Raw genomic sequence first — 18,100 nt, forward strand, 5'->3', positions numbered from 1 at the left:
TAAAGTGTAAACTCAAAGAACAAACAAACAAACAAACAAAGACATAAGAAAAAGTGGGTTAATTTTAAAAGGTCATATTGTTACTATGCAAGGTCTCCAATTTCATGAGGGAAAATTAATTTTTAAACAAAAAATAAAGTACATAGGATTATTACTTTTAATGGGCACAGGCTACCCACTGTTTGGTAAATAGAGCTTTTGCACAGCCATGATATAAAACTCCAGGAAGCAACAACATAAAAGGCGAGGTAAATCATTTGTCATCATTTTAATTTATGTTTTTCCTACAATTCCAATTATAAAATTCCATATAAGAGAGGATGATCACAGCAGGATTACAAAGGTTCCGTCACAGATCCCAGCTGCTTTACCCATTCGCATCCCCCAACCACACTCCGTTATGTAATGGTCTTCCAAACAAATTTCCCTTTCTTTTGGACTCGAGGCTCTGATAAAGTCACAACAGAATTATTACACCTAAATAAGACACAGTATGAAAGGAGGGGTCCATGGAGAGTTTGCAACAAAGGGCTATTCAAAAAGACCTGCTTATTCATCCTGGTTTGCTTGCACAAAGATTATGCAGAGGTTAGATTATCGACATCTCGTCCCTCAGGCCACCGACGAGGCGGTCACGAAGCATGTTCTCCAATTCTGAGAAGTTGCATAACCGGGCGGCTTGGCGGAGGCCTGAGGGACGAGATGTCGCTAACGCCAAATTGCAGCCGATTATGCAGAGGTTAGATTATCCGTGGTCTTTACTGCAGTGTGCTTATACATCTTCCCGTTAGTGATTTGTTTATTACACATTTTTCAATGCATTCCCCCATCACTTTCCTAGCTGCAAAAAGACAGATTCTTTTTTTTTAAGTGGATGTGTTGTGCTTTGACAACAGAGCACTTTAACTCACTTAACTGTGCAAACCTAATCTTGAATCCCTCCCACAATGTATGGCTACTGGTTTGTAACTACTGTTCATCTGATTTCACCGAGAACTTGAAATGGCTGAAGGAGATGGAACAACTCCCCTGTGAGGAAAGGTGACGACATTTGGAGATTCGTAATTTAGAGAAAAGGCAAGAAAGAGGCAACATGATAGAAGTGTGTAATTTTATTTTTCTACATCAGGAACAAGGGGGGGTGGGGAAAAACATCTACATTGGGAACAAAGGTAGGAGGAGCCCAGCATTGCTTCCCATCTGCCAGTTGATGGCACATGTTCCTCTGGCCTGGTCTCCCTTGCTTCTGCCTTCCCTCAAGACATGCAGATTTTGTACGCATTACGGGCTTAAAACACAGGTTGTTCTTTTTCTCAGTTCAGATCAAAGATGGGGGGAAATGCATCAAAATGCAGCATTTCATAAGAACCTTGTGTATATGCAGTGGTACCTCGGGTTAAGAACTTAATTCGTTCTGAAACTGTTATTAACCTGAGGTACCACTTTAGCTAATGGGGCTGCTGCCACACCTCCGCTGCACAATTTCTGTTCTCATCCTGAAGCAAAGTTCTTAACCCGAGCTACTAGTTCTGGGTTAGCGGAGTCTGTAACCTGAAGCGTCTGTAACCTGAAGCGTCTGTAACCCGAGGTACCACTGTACTGCTTCCCAAACCAGCAGTTGCAGACCCTGCAAGTGTCCCTAATTTCCAGATTTACAGAAGCCGTCCCAGTTTCTGGTTTGGTCCCGGAATGTCCCACTTTTCCTTAGGACTTCCCTATTTTCATCAGAGAAATATTGGAGGGTCTGAAGGCAGCCATGTATAGGGAAGTTTTTTAATGCTTAATGTTTTATTAGGCTTTCATATATGTTGGAAGCCACCCCGAGTGGCTGGGGCAACCCAGTCAGATGGGCAAGGTCTAAATAGTAAAATTATTATTAATAATATGATTATGGAATAGGACGTTCCTATTTTCATCAGAGAAATGTTGAAGGGTATGCTTGGCTTCCACTGGAGACAGAGTAAGCAGGGGTACGTAGGCCCAGAGAAGGAGAGGGGGGGGCTGCCCCAACAGTTCTCTCAGGCTGTTGGTGGTTCTGTCAGGAGCTGATGGTATCTGCTCTCTGGCCTGGCCTTTCTCCCTTCTGCAGATTTCTTGTGCTGATTTCTTTATTTCTTTTTTAGCACAAGAGTCTCTAGCCTTATCAGTGCAGGTCTCTAGCAGTGACAGAGCTCACTTTCAAGAGTGATAAAGCTCAATCTAAACAAAACAAAAAACGTTCTGGGGGGCAGGTTTACTGGGGGTGGGGGTCACAGTGATTTCTATTTTCAGCATGAGAGGATTCCAGGGCTTCTTCATTTCTAACATGAGAATTCTGTGTAAATTCCTCATGCAGAAGGCATGTAGCTTCAGAAATGATATCTTTACTTTGCAGGCAGAGATCAGGCTTAAAACCGCTAATCTCATTTGAAAAGCTAATCTTCTTTGAAAGAACTGTAGCTCACCAGAACAAATCTTATGTTTTATGTCTCCACAGTATAGGATTGCACCTATAGCTGTGTAGATCCCACTGAACTGTTACCTATTGAAAACTGGTGGTTTAGATGCAGCACGAAATTGTGGTTTGAACCAACTGTGGATACCAAACAATGATTTTTGTTTTAGGCATACAGACAAACCATGGTTTGTGTGGTTTCCCACTTCCCCTTCATGCTATCCCCAAAAGCATAGCTGCCAAGTTTTCCCTTTTCTCGCGAGGAAGCCTATTCAGCATAAGGGAAAATCCCTTAAAATAAGGGATAACTTGGCAGCTATGCCCAAAAGTGGCCTTTAAGGTCCCAAAAACAATGGTTTGGTTTGTAATACCAAACAACTTCAAACCATAATTTCAGTTCCTGCTTGCTGGTCACTCACAAACCATGACTTGTCAAACGGTATTCTAATACCCTAAGTCAGTGTTTCCCAACCTTGTGCCTCCAGCTGTTTTTGGACTACAACTCCCATCATCCCTAGCTAGTAAGACCAGTGGTCAGGAATGATGGGAATTGTAGTCACAAAACATCTGGAGGCACAAGGTTGGGAAATACTGCCCTAAGTAACTATAGTGTTGCATTGTGACCAATTCTTTCTTGTGTTTGGATCATGTCACAGAAACCCACACTGAGGAGCAGCTAGAGCAAGATGAGAGGGGGAATATTCCAATCATACAAGACTGATCAAGAGGAGTCTTAAACCCTTATGCACATTCAGTTGCTCCAGCTACCATTTTGTTTCTAACTCAAAGTATCAGAGCCAGAAACCAGAGAAAATTTGCTAGACTGCCTGAAAGGTTTCCCATAGTCTACTGTGCAATTATTTTACTATTAAAGTAACATACAGAGCACCTTCAACTCACAAGCGTACACCCCAAAAAAAATCTTTTCTGGCTTTCCCCTCAACCCTCCTTAGCAGACTTGGGGTGGGTGTTATGCAGAGAGAGGGAGTCCCACTGCATAGGCAGAAGTCCTTGTATTAGTGGGAAAACTTTGTTGGATACAACCCAATATGTTTATGTTTCATGGTGGCAGAGTGATCAGAGAGTCAGATAAGGACTGAGGAGGTCAGGGTTCAAATTTCCACTCAAATATAAAACTGATCTGGCAATCCTGGGCCGGTCATCATCGCTCAGCAGAACATACCTCACACAGGGGCGTAGCAAGGGGGTGCGGTAGATGCGGTCCGCCCCAGGTGTCCTCACTGAGAGGGGGTGACAAAATGGTGGGCGGCACTCATCGCAGGCCCTGCAGCGCGCCCGAGCCATGCGTCTCTCCTGGGAGTGAAACGGTGACTTGAGCACCCGCAGGCTCCGCGCTGCCCAAACAGTCCGCCTGTTGCCTTCCCCCTCAGCTGTAGGATGGCTGAGTGGGAGGAGGCAGGTAGACTCCTCGGAGGTCCCACGGTGCCCCCGTTGGTGACTTGCCCCGCCCCCGGGCACAGGGCACGCATGGCACCCCAGGCGCCCAATTGGCTTGCTCCGCCGCTGACCTCACAGAGTACCTGTGTGGGTTAAAATTGAGAGTGGGGAAAGTAGCATGTACACAGCATATATTGAAAACACATTTAAAGGATGCTCTCTCTCATACACACAGATGGAGAGAGAGAGAGAGAGAGAATGAATTCTGGGAACTGCAGTTTACCTTTCATAGAGCTACTCATTCTCAACACCTTTAACAAGCTACAATCCTTGGTTTCAAGGGGAAACTTTAAGTGTGTGGTGTGTTTGCACCCTAAACATAATAAACAAATTGGATCTATATCTGTGCAAAAGTCAAAATGTGCTCAATCTCATTATTGTTTAATTTGCTGTCTTAATGAGAACACTGTTGGTATGTTTTATTCATCAAAACTGAGCGACTGCAACCCAGGGGAATTTTTTTTCTATTACAGCATACCGTACGTATTTTAAGCTTAATTTGCAAATAAAGAAAAATCAATGGATGATTAAAATCCCACGTTATCCAAAACTATGCAGAAGTATGTACAGTATATATAATTATTCCTCTATGAATCAATAAGTATTTCCCCAACCATCATTTATTAATAGGTTTACCATCTGCATTCAGATCTCAGTTCCACCAATTAATAGACAGGAGTCTGACAGCAGCGCACACATGATTTGCAGAATAAGAAAAAAGAAACCTGATAAGCAATTCATTTAACAGCAAGGAATTCAAACCCAAGACAAAAGAGACTGTAAGAATAGATTTGTTGTTAAGCCTTAAATAATTATGGTTAGATGAGAAAAAATTCACATTCATTTCAAAAGCTGACCTTCAGAAAGAAAACAGAATTAAATGAGGGGGTGATACATCTCCTCTACGTTGATTTGCGCAAGATAACAAAGGAATCAATTTGTGTGTTTTTTTCTGCTGTTGCTCCAGTGACTCTTTCAGCTTTGAGATAGGGAGATTCAAATCTGCAAAGGAAATAAGAATTCGGGTGAATATGCAACACCTTTGTTTTGTTTAAGGATAGGCGAACTTGCATGTTCAGACCTCCCCCTTAAATAAATTCAGACAAGACTCAAATTTTGCTTTGGTTTTTGGCAGAATTTAGGCCACAACTTTATTGATTACAGCAAGTGAGTGGTTGCATAGACTCTGGTTCGACTAGCTCCCTGCACCGTTGCAGGTAGTGCTGACCCAGGGCACCAGCATAGGTCACACCTGGAATGGCGGAAAGCCGGGAACAGGCTATGTCCACCACCCAGATGTCCCTCTGGACTCAGGCACGGGCACAACCCCTCTCAGGGTTGACCAAACCATTGAGTCCCTGGATTCCTTTAATGGAATACCCTTCACATAGGGATGGCGAGAGCGTTCCCCCATCCCTATCACCTGAATCAGAGCCTATCTGCAACCTTACAAGTTGTGATGATTTGCTACGCGGCAGGCGAAACCCAAGTGGCACCAGCCAATCAGCCAAGTGGGGAAAATTCCTGCCGTGCCCCTGTCCCAACGACAGATGACACACAACAGCATAGCAAGGTCAAGCGCACAAGCCCTAAAAGTAGGGAGAGGTGGGCAGGTGTTCCGATGCACGCACTGAAAGAGGAAGCTCTGGGTCACGTGCCTGGGCATATATAGGTCCCTTGATCGGTTTGGCTAGCGTCCCATTGGCCTGATTCAACCCGGCATCAAGGGACCTACCAATAGGGTGTTGTGGCTATCCAATCGTACCCACCTACAACACAGGGTTTGGTTGCCAGGTCTCACCGCAACACGTGCCCTCTTTAAGGGAGGATTATTTACCAACAGCTTGTAAAATATATACCAGTTCAATAAATGTTTGTTTGGCTGCTTCCACTGTCTGAGGCAGTATACCTCTAAATACCAGTTCCTGAGAATCACAAGTGAAGAGTGTAGCTTGCAGGTCCTGCTTTCTAGCATCTCATAGTCATCTGGGTTGGCCACTGAGAGAACAACATGGGTCTTTGGTGTGTTCCAGCATGTTCCCTCTTATGTCTGTTTGCCCCTTCTTGGACGGGCGGCTTTGCGGGCAGGTCCCAGGCCTCGTCTGTGGACTGGCCTACTGCAGGCCAGATCATCCTCCTGCCGCCAAATTGGCCAATGGCGACAGGAACCAGAGGGCATCACTTACCTGACCTCCCTCTGGCCGACTCATGGCTGCATACATTTCAGTTCTACTGCCAGAAGTTCCACCACACTGATGCCTTGCCCCTGTGCCTCTCCATCCCAGTGTGCAGCAGCGACTGGTGGTAATGCCTATCCAGATACTAATGTACCTGAATATGTTGGAGTGTGTGTCCACCACATTTGCAGTTAGGTGCTGACATTTGAGGGCCAACGTTGGTGAGTTTGCAACTCTTGTGTGAAATTCTGCAGTTGGGGTGCTCTGGAAAACAAAGCTTGATATTTTCAGCCTCCCACGGTTATTCGAGGAGTGGGATCACACCTCATTCACCCTCATTTGTTAATTCTTAGAATTAGAATTTTCATAAACTTTACACACCATCCCACTTCTCTTCTATTTTTCTGAGATTTTGAAAAGAGAAGACGCTCCGTAACCTTTGCTTTCCTGCTCACAGCCGGACAGCATTAATGCAATATCTTCCCCAGTAGGATTATTAGAAAAGTTAGTCAAGTGATCATTACCACCTTCCTCTTCTGCTTCTCCTCACGCCATCAATTCATTTGCAAGTTGCAATCAATTGTGTAAACCCCCCCCCCCCAGGAAAAAAAAACTAATTTTAAAGGCTTGAATGCATTTTGTATCCCTGCTATGAAATCCTTCCCGCTATGAACTTCTTAGTTTTTTTTATTTTTAAGCACATTTTATTTGTTAAATCAGTCTGCTTGTGCTCATTCTAAACACCAGCAGAAATGTCACCGCCTTCGAAATTAGGTTTGGTTCTTTAAGAAGATCATCTGGTAGCTTAACTTAGCTTGTGGATTTCTTAACAAGGAGATAGTTTGCCTTAGGCAACACATCATACACTCCTTGCAACAGCACAGCCAAAGACAGGGTCCAAAATGAGTGTTATGGAACTTCCTTTCAATTTCCCCCCACCCCTTCCCATTTCATTATATTTTATGCCAAATAATATGGAACTGAATGTTTGTTCGCATAATTATTTCAAACCCAAAATGACAGCTTTCATGTCAGTCTCATGGAGGCTGAATATTGCAACAGTTGAATAAAGCAAAGCCTTGGCAAAAAGGAACCGAACTCAATGGAAACAGAATTAAGGCAAAACTGAATTGTTGTGCCCAGGCATAGTCCTGTCTCCCCCACTGGGTTTTGTGGGAACCCAGCAGCCTCCACGACGGCCAGGGGAGCAGAGCAATGGCTTGCAGGACAGTGTGGCTTCGGAAGGACGGGGAAGCAGCACGCTGGGCCGCAAACATCGCCCACCACCGGACTGGTTAAGTGGCCATTTTAGGACCACTGGCATAGCAAGGGGGTGCGATGGGGGCAGGCCGCCCCAAGTGCCACTCTGGAGGGGGGTGACACTCGGTGCACACACACACCCATGACTCCCAAGCCGACCAATGCTGCTCCAGCTCCATACGGATGGTGCCGGGACCCTCTGATCGCGGTGGCAGCCGCAAATGGAGGATCCCGGCTCCGTACATATGGCGCTGGAGCATCGCCGCACATGTGCACTATGTAGTGGCACTGCCGGCAAACCAGCGGCATACGTACGGTGCTGGGATCCTCCGCTCGCAGCGGCAGCCGCGAACAGAGAATCCTCCGTTCGCAGCCACAGCAGCAAGCAGAGGATCCCGGCACCATCCCCGTACGGCGCTGGAGCGGTTTGCCAGCGGCGGCTCTATGTAGCGCACATGTGCGGTGGCGCTACATACGATGCATAGTGACTCCGCACATGCGCACTACGTAGCAACGCCCCCAGGTGCTGCTCTGGGTGCCCGAGCGGCTTCCTCCGCCACTGTTAGGACCATCTAAATCTTCAAGTTATTAAATAACACAAAGGCATTGACATAAATTATTTTTGGTAATTTATGGCAAATTGTAGCGATGCATTTAAAATGTGAGAGCATAATTTCTCATGTCAGCTCCGATACAAAAATGTTGGTGGTAGGACAAATAATATTAACATACTTGCTAAGCAGTTAAATTGAACTTTTTTCCCAGTTGTTTAAAATGTAAATGATTGTTATTGTGCAGTCCATAATAAATTGGATTACTAAAAAAATTCAAATAAGATTTAAATAATAATAATTTCTGTTGGATGGCAAATTTGCATGCCTTTAAACAAGAGTTCAATGGTGAAATCAGTTACAAACTCAAGAGAGATTATGCTCATCCAAAAAGAAAAGAAAAAAGAGATCCTCCCTAGCAAACAATCAGCAGACCTGCTGCAAATATATACCATGTTTGCAAAAGTTATAGCCCTGTGCAGATTCTAATCACTTGCTCTGAGATGAGACGCATGCTGAGCAGCTCCAGCCTCTTTGGCACATTTCCATCACCAACTCAGCCACCTTCCATGCGCCACAGGGCTAAACACCTGTAGCCTACAGTACTTGTGGAGGCTGTCGGAACAAACCACCGGAGAATCACAGCGCCTGCTTTGGCTGCAGAGACTGATAACTCACGACTGCTGCCTCCCACACTGTGTTGATGCATTAGCAGCACTGAACTGACCTCCCCAAGGCACAAGCCTGAGCAGTCTGTATGGAGGTCCGGGGTGCCCTGATGCGATCCAAAGGAAAGCAGAGCAATACATTCGGCACCAGGTGGGCTGCAGGAGTTGCCAGAAGGAGGCATACAAGACGCCATCCGTCTTAGAGCCTCCACTCCAGATTTTTGTAGGGTTTCCTCCTTAGCCTTTTCTTCTCCCGAAGATGTCCTGCAAGGCAGCGAGTGTCAGGAGTATGGGCAGGAGTCAGGCTCTGGGGCCTGTAGTGCTTTGCAGGACTGGGGCCTGCCTCAGCTTGTGCTGGAGAAGCAAGGAGTGGTCACTCAGGTGAGGCCACTTGATACCTCACTGCACCTGGTGGCAGGAGCTGGGAGGGATAAAAGCTCAGCATTTCCCTTCAGCTCTTTGCCACAGCAATGCTATCCCTGCCTGGTTGCCTCTGGCCTCTTGCTCCTTGGACCCCTACCTTGCCGACGCCTTGATCCTCGACCCTTGAACCTCTGCCTTGCTGACGCCTTGATCATCGACCCTTGGACCTTTGCCTTGCCGACGCCTTGCTCCTTGACTCCCAGACCTTCGCCTCTGCCTTGCTCCTTGACCCTGCGACTGCCTGCTGCTGGACCCTCAGCCCTGCACCTGTTCCTGCTTCTACATCACCATCTTGCCTCTGGTCCTGATGTCCTCAGTCAGGGCTTCAACCGCCCGCCGACCGAACCGTGACAGCGAGTATGGGTTTTTCCTCAGGATTTTCTCCCAAAATCTTTCTCACAAATGTGTATAGTCAACAAGCAGGTCCATGCAGAGCTTGTCTGAGGCCCAGGGCAGGAGTCTTGTTAGAATAAAGTTATAAACTCAAACAAAAATACCAGCTAGTTCCTGGCAGAGCCCGTTGGCTGGCTTAACCCTCCAAGGGTTCCCAACTGCCCCCTGGCTCTGCACTGCCCTGGATGCAAGGCAACAGAGTAAACTTCAGAGTTTTCTTTCTCCTAGATGGGCTACCTTCCCAGGATCAGTCTTGCTTTGGCCACAGCAATCGTAGTTAAGGCAAAACTTCATGTGATGCTGGAGAGTTGTGGTTGGCTCTCCCTAAAATCAACTGCTTTGGACCAGAGCCATGGCAGGAAACAGTTAACATGTTTCCCGAACCCTGGTGCAGATTGCCCCCACCTGAGCTGCTATCAGCCACGAGGGGGGAAATGTGCCAGTGCTCATATACTGCATAAATTCCTTCTCTTCTGCAGCTCATAGCTCCAGTAATATAAAAGAAGAGCTTTCTGGTGTGCCCTTTCTTGGCACACACCCTCCCAGGTACAAAGACCAGACTCAACTCCCTGGCAAGTAAGCGTGACCTGAATTGCAAGTTAACCTTGATTGCCTATTAATTTGCATTCAGCGTTAGTGGCCAAGAAGCCACTAAGCAGGGCAGCAATGCTCATCACAATATTTAGATGCAGCAGAGCTGTTCCTTCGTTCTGGCTTCTTACAGGCCCCAAAGACGTACTTTTTCGCAGGGACATTACAAATCCGGATGAACAAGGAAGCTTTCTCTGGCAAGCTACACCAATCAAACCAGGACTAAGATAGGGACAGGAACGCACAATTTAATTTACTTTCATGCTTCTACAATTTACTGTGTATCAGCATCACATCTGTGTGTTATGTTGTGCTTGCCATTCCAAGCCACTTTGTTTTCCTGGCTTTACATACATATCTTGCCTTTTCTTTGTCAACCCAAGCTAAACTTCATTTCGGCAAGTCCTTTGATGCGGATCATCCCCCAAAGTCACACTAGTCCAAGAACCACCAGAGCTTGTAGAATTTCATCTTTTATTCCAATTAGCATCAAAGCCTGCTGTGTGCTCTTTGAGATGTTTGCAAATGTTGTTTGTAGGATCATAGGGGTGAATGGTGGCCACGCACGTGAACTTTGCTTAAATAAATGAGGCCATGTTCCCCTACAGCACTGGGAAGGTTAATTTGGCTTCTTCTCTGGACTAAGAGCAAGCAAGGGTGGTCGGAACAGTCTCTTTCGATGTTGCTTTCACATGTGTTCATTCTCAATTAGGGACGGATGATTTCTGTACATTTCTACACATTTCTGCAAGCAGTTTCCTCAGATACAATGCATTTGTGTGTTTTCACCAATATATGCATTCTTGTGCACACTTTCACCTAATAAATGCATCCGTGCTCACATTTTTGGGATGGAGAATTGCATCAACAGATTCAGAGAAGGCCAAATTTCAAAGTACAGTTGTGTTTCGGTTTGCATATTATTTCAGAAAGTGCAAATTGGATAGGTTCATGTTAAAATCTGCACCAAACTCAAACTCTCCCCCTGTCCACAATACCATTCTGTCCCACTTCTACATTCACCTGTGATTCTTTTAAAAAATCCCAGTGTCCCTCAGCCAAAAAAAGTACAAAGCTTTAGCATTTATAAGAAGGGTCAAAGATAAATGTCATTAATGGTTACAAGGCTTCCCAGGCTGCTGTTTACATAAGAAGAAGAAAAGTGCATGCTAATTGCAGTCATGCAATTAATGTCACATTTAGTTTGACCCTTAGTAAGTATAGTTTCTGTGGGACTGCATGTCTGCAGGTATGGCTGTGATAGGGAACTTGCCCCCACTCCCCCCCCCAAAAAAATAGCAAGCACGAAACAAGAGCTCTTCAGCTATTTATTAGAGTTGTCATCATATGGACAGTTACCTATGAATTTAGATTGGCATTTGGTAGTATTGCTGGGTCAGACCTGGTAGAAGAAAATCTTGTGTTTTGGGGAAAAGGGGAGTAAAAGCAGACAGGCTCTAGGCTGCAAAGCCCTTTCTCTCTACACAACCATTTTTTTTAAAAAAAATCAAAGTGGGCTTCTCGTTTTCAATCAAATAGCATTTGATTTCCAGGATGATACTGACTCAGGACAGGCAGTTTTAAAAAATCTGATGGACACTCCCCCTGCCCTTTGCCCCTGATGGTCTTTAATGTGTAGACAGAAACTATTTGTATTCTACTGCGTGTAACAAAAGAGAGAGGGAAACTATTTTTGCATGTATTCTAAATGAATTCTATGGGTTCCTCCCACTAGCAACTCAACTGAGCCCTCATTACTCATACAGTAAACGGAAGGATAAGATTTATATGCATAGTTCATTTCACTCAATTTAAGAAACAATAAGATTGATAAAAGAAGTCCAATTGAGCACTTGGTCATTTTTTAAAGAGAGAAAAGAGTGAATTAATTGGGGGAGGGGGAGAGAAGCTAGCCCTATTCTTATAGAAGGAAATGGTAGCGTTCCTTACATCATGCATTGATTTACTGATAGGAACCTCCAGGCTTATAGTTATGCATAGGCAATGTTTATACTGCTGAAATGCAGTCTTCTGCTGCCCTCTAGAAGTAGATTGATGAACACATCCTACTCCAACAGGACATATTTAACAAGTTGGTCATGGAGGAAAAAAAAGGCATGCTTAGGCCAAAAAAAATTGAATTAGGCTTCAGTGCATTTCAACATTGTGTTGAATTGTGATTATTGGGTTTAGGTGAAATTTGCAATGCTGAGGCTAAAATGGTCTTCAAATGGTGGGTTAGCTCCCGCTAACTGGCCACATCTGATCCAAGGTGGGTTACAACAGAAGCGTTGTTGTTGTTGTTTAGTCGTTTAGTCATGTCCAACTCTTCGTGACCCCATGGACCAGAGCATGCCATACACTACTACCATGCAAATATATATACATATAGGGGTGCATGGAGTGTTAGGGGAGGGGGGTAGTACCCCTGGTGGGGGGCACGTCGTACTCCTTCAGGGATAGTTTGTCCACCTTTGGTCCCCACTCTGCACTCAGCTGTCACCTGTGGCTCCTAGAAGCTGTCAGCACATGACGGCAACCACATCCTGGGAACAGCTTTGACTGGCCAGCTAAACCAGGTGAGGGTCACTGATGGGTCTCAAACCCCTGGTGAATTAGGGACTTCTCCTGCATGCAATGACAGGCTCCAGTGGATTGAGCGGATGAGATCAATAGTGGGTCCAACGGTCAAGAAGGCGATCTCTACACATGCTGTAGAGCAGGCTCCCCCAAACTTCGGCCCTCCAGATGTTTTGGACTACAATTCCCATCATCCCTGACCACTGGTCCTGTTAGCTAGGGATCATGGGAGTTGTAGGCCAAAACATCTGAAGGGCCGCAGTTTGGGGATGCCTGCTGTAGAGGGAAGTGAGGGGCAGATGGGGCTCGTCAATCTGGGAAGGTAGCCCATCTATAAGATGGTAAACTCTGATCCTAAACCTCCACTACATTGCAGGACATCTTCAGGAGAAGACAATGCTAAGGAGTAAACTCTAAGGAGTCCCTAAGATGGTTGGATGGTGCCTTGTACGCCTCCTTCCAACAACTCCTGCAGCCAAGCTGGTGTCAAACATATTGCTGTTTTCCTTTGGACCACATCAGTCCAAGATGAGGATCTTGACATCTGGACAGCCCAGGACCTCCATACACACTGCTCAGGCTTGTATCCTGGAAAGGTCATTTCAATGCTGCTAAAGCAGCGATTTGACCTCATGCCTGGAAGCACACTCCATTGTTATCTCAACATTTATCAAAAATATTTATATGCCACTATTTAAAAAAAATCAAAGTAGCTTACAACAAAAATACATTCATCCATTTAGTAAAAAAATATTATTTTTAAACAGACTTCAACTAACTATTGTAGAAAGAAGAAGAGTTTGGATTTGATATCCCGCTTTATCACTACCTGAAGGAGTCTCAAAGCGGCTAACAATCTCCTTTTCCCTTCCTCTCCCACAACAAACACTCTGTGAGGAGAGTGGGGCAGAGAGACTTCAGAGAAGTGTGACTAGCCCAAGGTCACCCAGCAGCTGCATGTGGAGGAGTGGAGACGCGAACCCGGTTCCCCAGATTACGAGTCTACCACTCTTAACCACTACACCACAATGGCTCCCCAGTGTGGGGATATATTCTTAATTGCCTGCATAGGCCTGGGTTTATAGAAAAGTTTTCAGTGGGTGTTTGAATAGTTGAAACAGAAGGTGCCTGCTGAATCTCTGTTGACTGAGTATTCCACAGGAATATTAGATGGTAAACTCTGATCCTAAACCTTCACTACCTTGCGGGGCATCTTCAGGAGAAGACAAGGCTAAGGAGCAAACTCTGAGGAGTCCCTAAGATGATAAAAGATTATTACTGTATTTTTCTGTGTATAAGACTATATTTCCCCCCAAATTGTTGAAGTTTAAAATTGAGGGTACACCTGGTTAGAGTGTAGGGCCCAGGAAACCAGGGTTCAAAGACTCACTCCACCATAATGCTCATGGGGAGAAGAAGAGCTAAATATGCCAGTTTGAATTCCTTGGTGGAAAGGTGGGACATAAATGCAATAATAAATAAATAAAAGAAAAAACGACTTACAACTCAGAAGAGTATAACAAAGAGCATGCGGGCAGCCTTCTTTCAGGAAACTCAGCTCACCAGCAATACTGGTGTGCAAATGCTGCTCAAAGTTTACTCTGATCAGGAGCCAAGACAAGCTCTCAGACTTTTCCCAAGACCTCCCACCCAACACTCTCTTCAACGTTAGATAAACAATGCTGGCTATTTGCTCAGCTAATAAGGAGCCATTGGAAGACCTTATCCAATAGCACCATCTAGTGATAACTATCAGTTAATTCAACAGAAAGTTGATGTTGAACAATTTCACCACTTAAATTAACACACATTCTTAATGCGTATAAATCATGAGAGAGAATCATGCTAAGAATGTTGTTTAGTCGTTTAGTTGTGTCCGACTCTTCGTGACCCTATGGACCACAGCATGCCAGGCACTCCTGTCTTCCACTGCTCCCTGCAGTTTGGTCAAACTCATGTTAGTAGCTTCGAGAACAGTGTCCAACCATCTCATCCTCTGTCCAGGGGCATAGGAAGAGGGGGGTGATAGGAGCACGCCGCCCACGGCAGTGCAATCCCGGTAGGGTGCAATCACAGCTGCCCCCCCTCCCACGCTGAACACCCCGTCCCCACCCCCAGAACGCACGCCACGTCCCTGCGGGCAGTGCGCCATGCTCCCAGAATGTTCGCAACGCCCCTACAGGTGGCGCGCCACGCCCCCAGAACACACCCCATGCCCATGCGGGTGAGGCGCCATGCCCCCAGAACGCGTGCCACACCCCTGCGGGTGGCGTGCTCCGCCCCGGGATGCATGCCAGCCCCGCCCCGCCTGCTCTCTGCCCCCAGTACTAGAGCATGAAGCTCCACCACTGCCTCTGTCGTCCCCTTCTCCTTGTGCCCTCCATCTTTCCCAACATCAGGGTCTTTTCCAGAGAGTCTTCTCGTCTCATGAGGTGGCCAATGTATTGGAGCCTCAGCTTCAGAATCTGTCCTTCCAGTGAGCACTCAGGGCTGATTTCCTTCAGAATGGAGAGGTTTGATCTTCTTGCAGTCCATGGGACTCTCAAGAGTCTCCTCCAGCACCATAATTCAAAAGCATCAATTCTTCGGCAATCAGCCTTCTTTATAGTCCAGCTCTCACTTCCATACATCACTACTGGGAAAACCATAGCTTTAACTATACGGACCTTTGTCGGCAAGATGATGTCTCTGCTTTTTAAGATGTTGTCTAGGTTTGTCATTGCTTTTCTCCCAAGAAGCAGGCGTCTTTTAATTTCGTGACTGCTGTCACCATCTGCAGTGATCATGGAACCCAAGAAAGTAAAATCTCTCACTGCCTCCATTTCTATTTGCCAAGATGTGATGGGCCATGTGATGGGCCATGATCTTAATTTTTTTGATGTTGAGCTTCAGACCATATTTTGCAGAAAAACATCTACTTTTGCTTCATTGACTACACAAAAGCATTTCATTGTGTTGAAAAATTAAATAACATAGCTTCATTGCCTGGTAATAATCTTTTCACCTCGATTTGAAATTGAACTTTAGTGATAAAGTTTGAGGTTCTAATATAAAAAAGCCAATTCCCAAAACATCATATCTGCCCAACATTGATGTAAAAGACTAGAGCAATGCCAGACTGTGAAAAGATATATTATTTATTTACTGACCAGGGTAAATACATCACCTTCAAGACAACTCTGTTTACTGTGACCAAAATGGTCCAATCAATAATATTTTTCTGTCATGGAGACCCATCGGATAGAACACTGTTAAACAAAATTGAAATTGTTATCTAATTGCTTATTTGGTGCTGTGTCAAATATTGTAGTGTAATATACCCTAGCCTGGCAACCGTCTACATTTTGTAGAAATAAAAGCTTCTCCTGTTGCTCTTTTACTTTGGTACTGCTCCTGTGATTTAAAAAGTGATATGAAACTAAGAGCTAGCATTTTTGTAGCACATTTCAGATGTTCAAAACTGCTGCTCATATATTATGTCAGCAATCCTTAGGGCATCTTATAGTCAAGGTAGACCAGAGTTACCATTCTCATTTTGCACATAGAGGGGTAAGACTGAGATTAGTGGCCATCCTTGTGAATTTGTACATTTCAGAGTGGGTAAGTGAAAGGAAAACCTACACTGCCCAAAACGCTCATTTGAATTACAATGCCCACCAATTGTTTTTTCCAATTGTTCCAATTGCTCTTGGACTACACCTCCCATTAGCCCTTACCACAGATCAGGCTGGTTAAGGCTGATGGGACTTACAGTCTAAGAACATCTATTCTAGAGGGTCATAGGTTCCCCATCCCATCCAGCACAAGGGAAGTTTCAGCATAATTTAAGTCTCATATATGAAAATGTGCAATGCTACCATGCAACATTACCACTGTCTTCCAGCATTATTCCTCCAACTGTGGCAAGTCATATTTTAGGAAAGGGAGGCTTGAAACTTTTGGCCAATCACAGTATGTCTCTGCAATACAACTGCCAAAGAAGGCAAATGCCGTTTTTGGATTCAATAGGCATAGCTTTTCCAGGATAGGCAGGGGTGTATTGCAGTAATAGTGCAAACTCAAAAGTATTGTTAATAAACTATGGCTTGGTAGATCTCAACTCAATGCATGCCAATTATTGCTATGGAGAATGACCAGTTTCAACCACTCAAGTTTTGAAAAGTCCCCAAAATAAAACCATCAGGTTTTGTCCCTTGGCCTTACCTAATAAACAATAGTAGCAAGTTCATCTGCGACTGCAAACCTCTCAAATGTCCCAGATTTTATAGCTCCTCAGCCCCTTAGATTCAGATTTTTATAGGAAGCAAGGACTCACTGATGAAAATCTTGCTGTGAAGCCTTGCCTTTTCAGAAGGCAGGTGAAATAACAGTAACCATGAATCAAGACATCAGCACTGCCAGAACCACATGGATGTATGATAGCAAAAAGGTATTCCTGTACAGAATACCTGGAATACACACACACACACACACACACACACACACACACACACACACACCGCTAAAATGTGAGTTATCATTTAATGGTTCCAATTTATTCACAACTTTCAAACTGAGTCACTTGCTAAAAGCTAGCATTTTCATCTCTACAATTTTAGATACTGAAATGATATATTCTGATAATTAAGAATAAAATTAAGACTACATTTTTAAAGCTAATATGCATTTTCGAAAAAGAAAATGCTCGGGTCAGTAAATTAAAAGCAATATCTCAAGAATTTGTGAGCAAAGCACTTGCCATCTGGGCTTGGGACTAGGCACTGAAAACTCTTGGGTCTGATTCCCATTTGAGTTTAGAGCGGGCAGAAAGTGATGTAATTTCTCTTACCATGATTTCTGCTCCTTTATTCCCCCATGTGGATTTTATGCTCACTCAGCCCCAAGCAATCAGGATTATTAAAAAATATCATAAAACAAATTAAAATTATTGTAAAGAAAGCCAAACTGTAAAAATGCAAATTCTACCAAATTAAAAACCACCTGCTGTTTGCTTATCCACAGCAATAAGCAACTAATCCAAACAAAACTGCCTTCCAAGACTTCAAGAAAATGTTCAGGTTCAACTTTTGGCAGGTTTTTTAGAGGAAGAGAGTTCTATTACTGTAGGGCCCACAGTAGCCCTATTCATACAAGCACTGGGAATCTGGAACAGCAGGGAGATTACAAACCCTGTGTATGGTGGCTCCCTCCCAACCCATGAGTTGGACATGCATGTTTGCCACCATTCAAAGTTTGAATGCTGCCACAAATGCTCAAAATGCAACATTTGCAGTGCTATGTTGCAAACTGCGTCCTGTGTTTGGTAGCAGGTGTGCACTGTCCAAATTTCATTTCAAGGACCCTAAGAGCCATAGCACATATTCTTTGGGAGAACTGTGATGACTGTATCTCCCAACGTTTTCTACTACTGTATTTAGCTAAAAGCACTATCCAAAGACACAGCAGATGCTGCAGAGATTGCAAAGAGCCCCCTTCCCTCCTTCATTCTCGTGCTCGTCTGTCTTGTGCGAGGTGAGAGGCTCATGTAGCTGGCTGGAGTGTTTGCAGGTCGCTTTGGATTGCCAT

The 18,100-nt window shown here is 44.7% G+C and overlaps 1 long non-coding RNA gene across 2 annotated transcripts in view; it reads right to left on the reverse strand.

Moving 5' to 3' along the window:
• Positions 1-715: 715 nt before the first annotated feature.
• The window catches only part of LOC148684873 (uncharacterized), a 29,903-nt gene continuing 12,518 nt past the window's right edge, over positions 716-18,100 (reverse strand). Inside the window, exons 2-4 of one of the 2 annotated variants that reach the window (XR_015951538.1) lie at positions 6,224-6,333; positions 4,750-4,894; positions 716-3,975 (exon numbers count right to left, since the gene is read on the reverse strand). This is a non-coding gene — a long non-coding RNA (uncharacterized LOC148684873). Of the gene's footprint in view, positions 3,976-4,496; positions 4,895-6,223; positions 6,334-18,100 lie in introns of those variants that run through there. The other variant, XR_015951537.1, reaches the window with a different exon arrangement.

Source organism: Zootoca vivipara, chromosome 8 (genome assembly GCF_965207765.1).
Source record: "Zootoca vivipara chromosome 8, rZooViv2.hap1.1, whole genome shotgun sequence".
Lineage (NCBI taxonomy): Eukaryota > Metazoa > Chordata > Lepidosauria > Squamata > Lacertidae > Zootoca > Zootoca vivipara.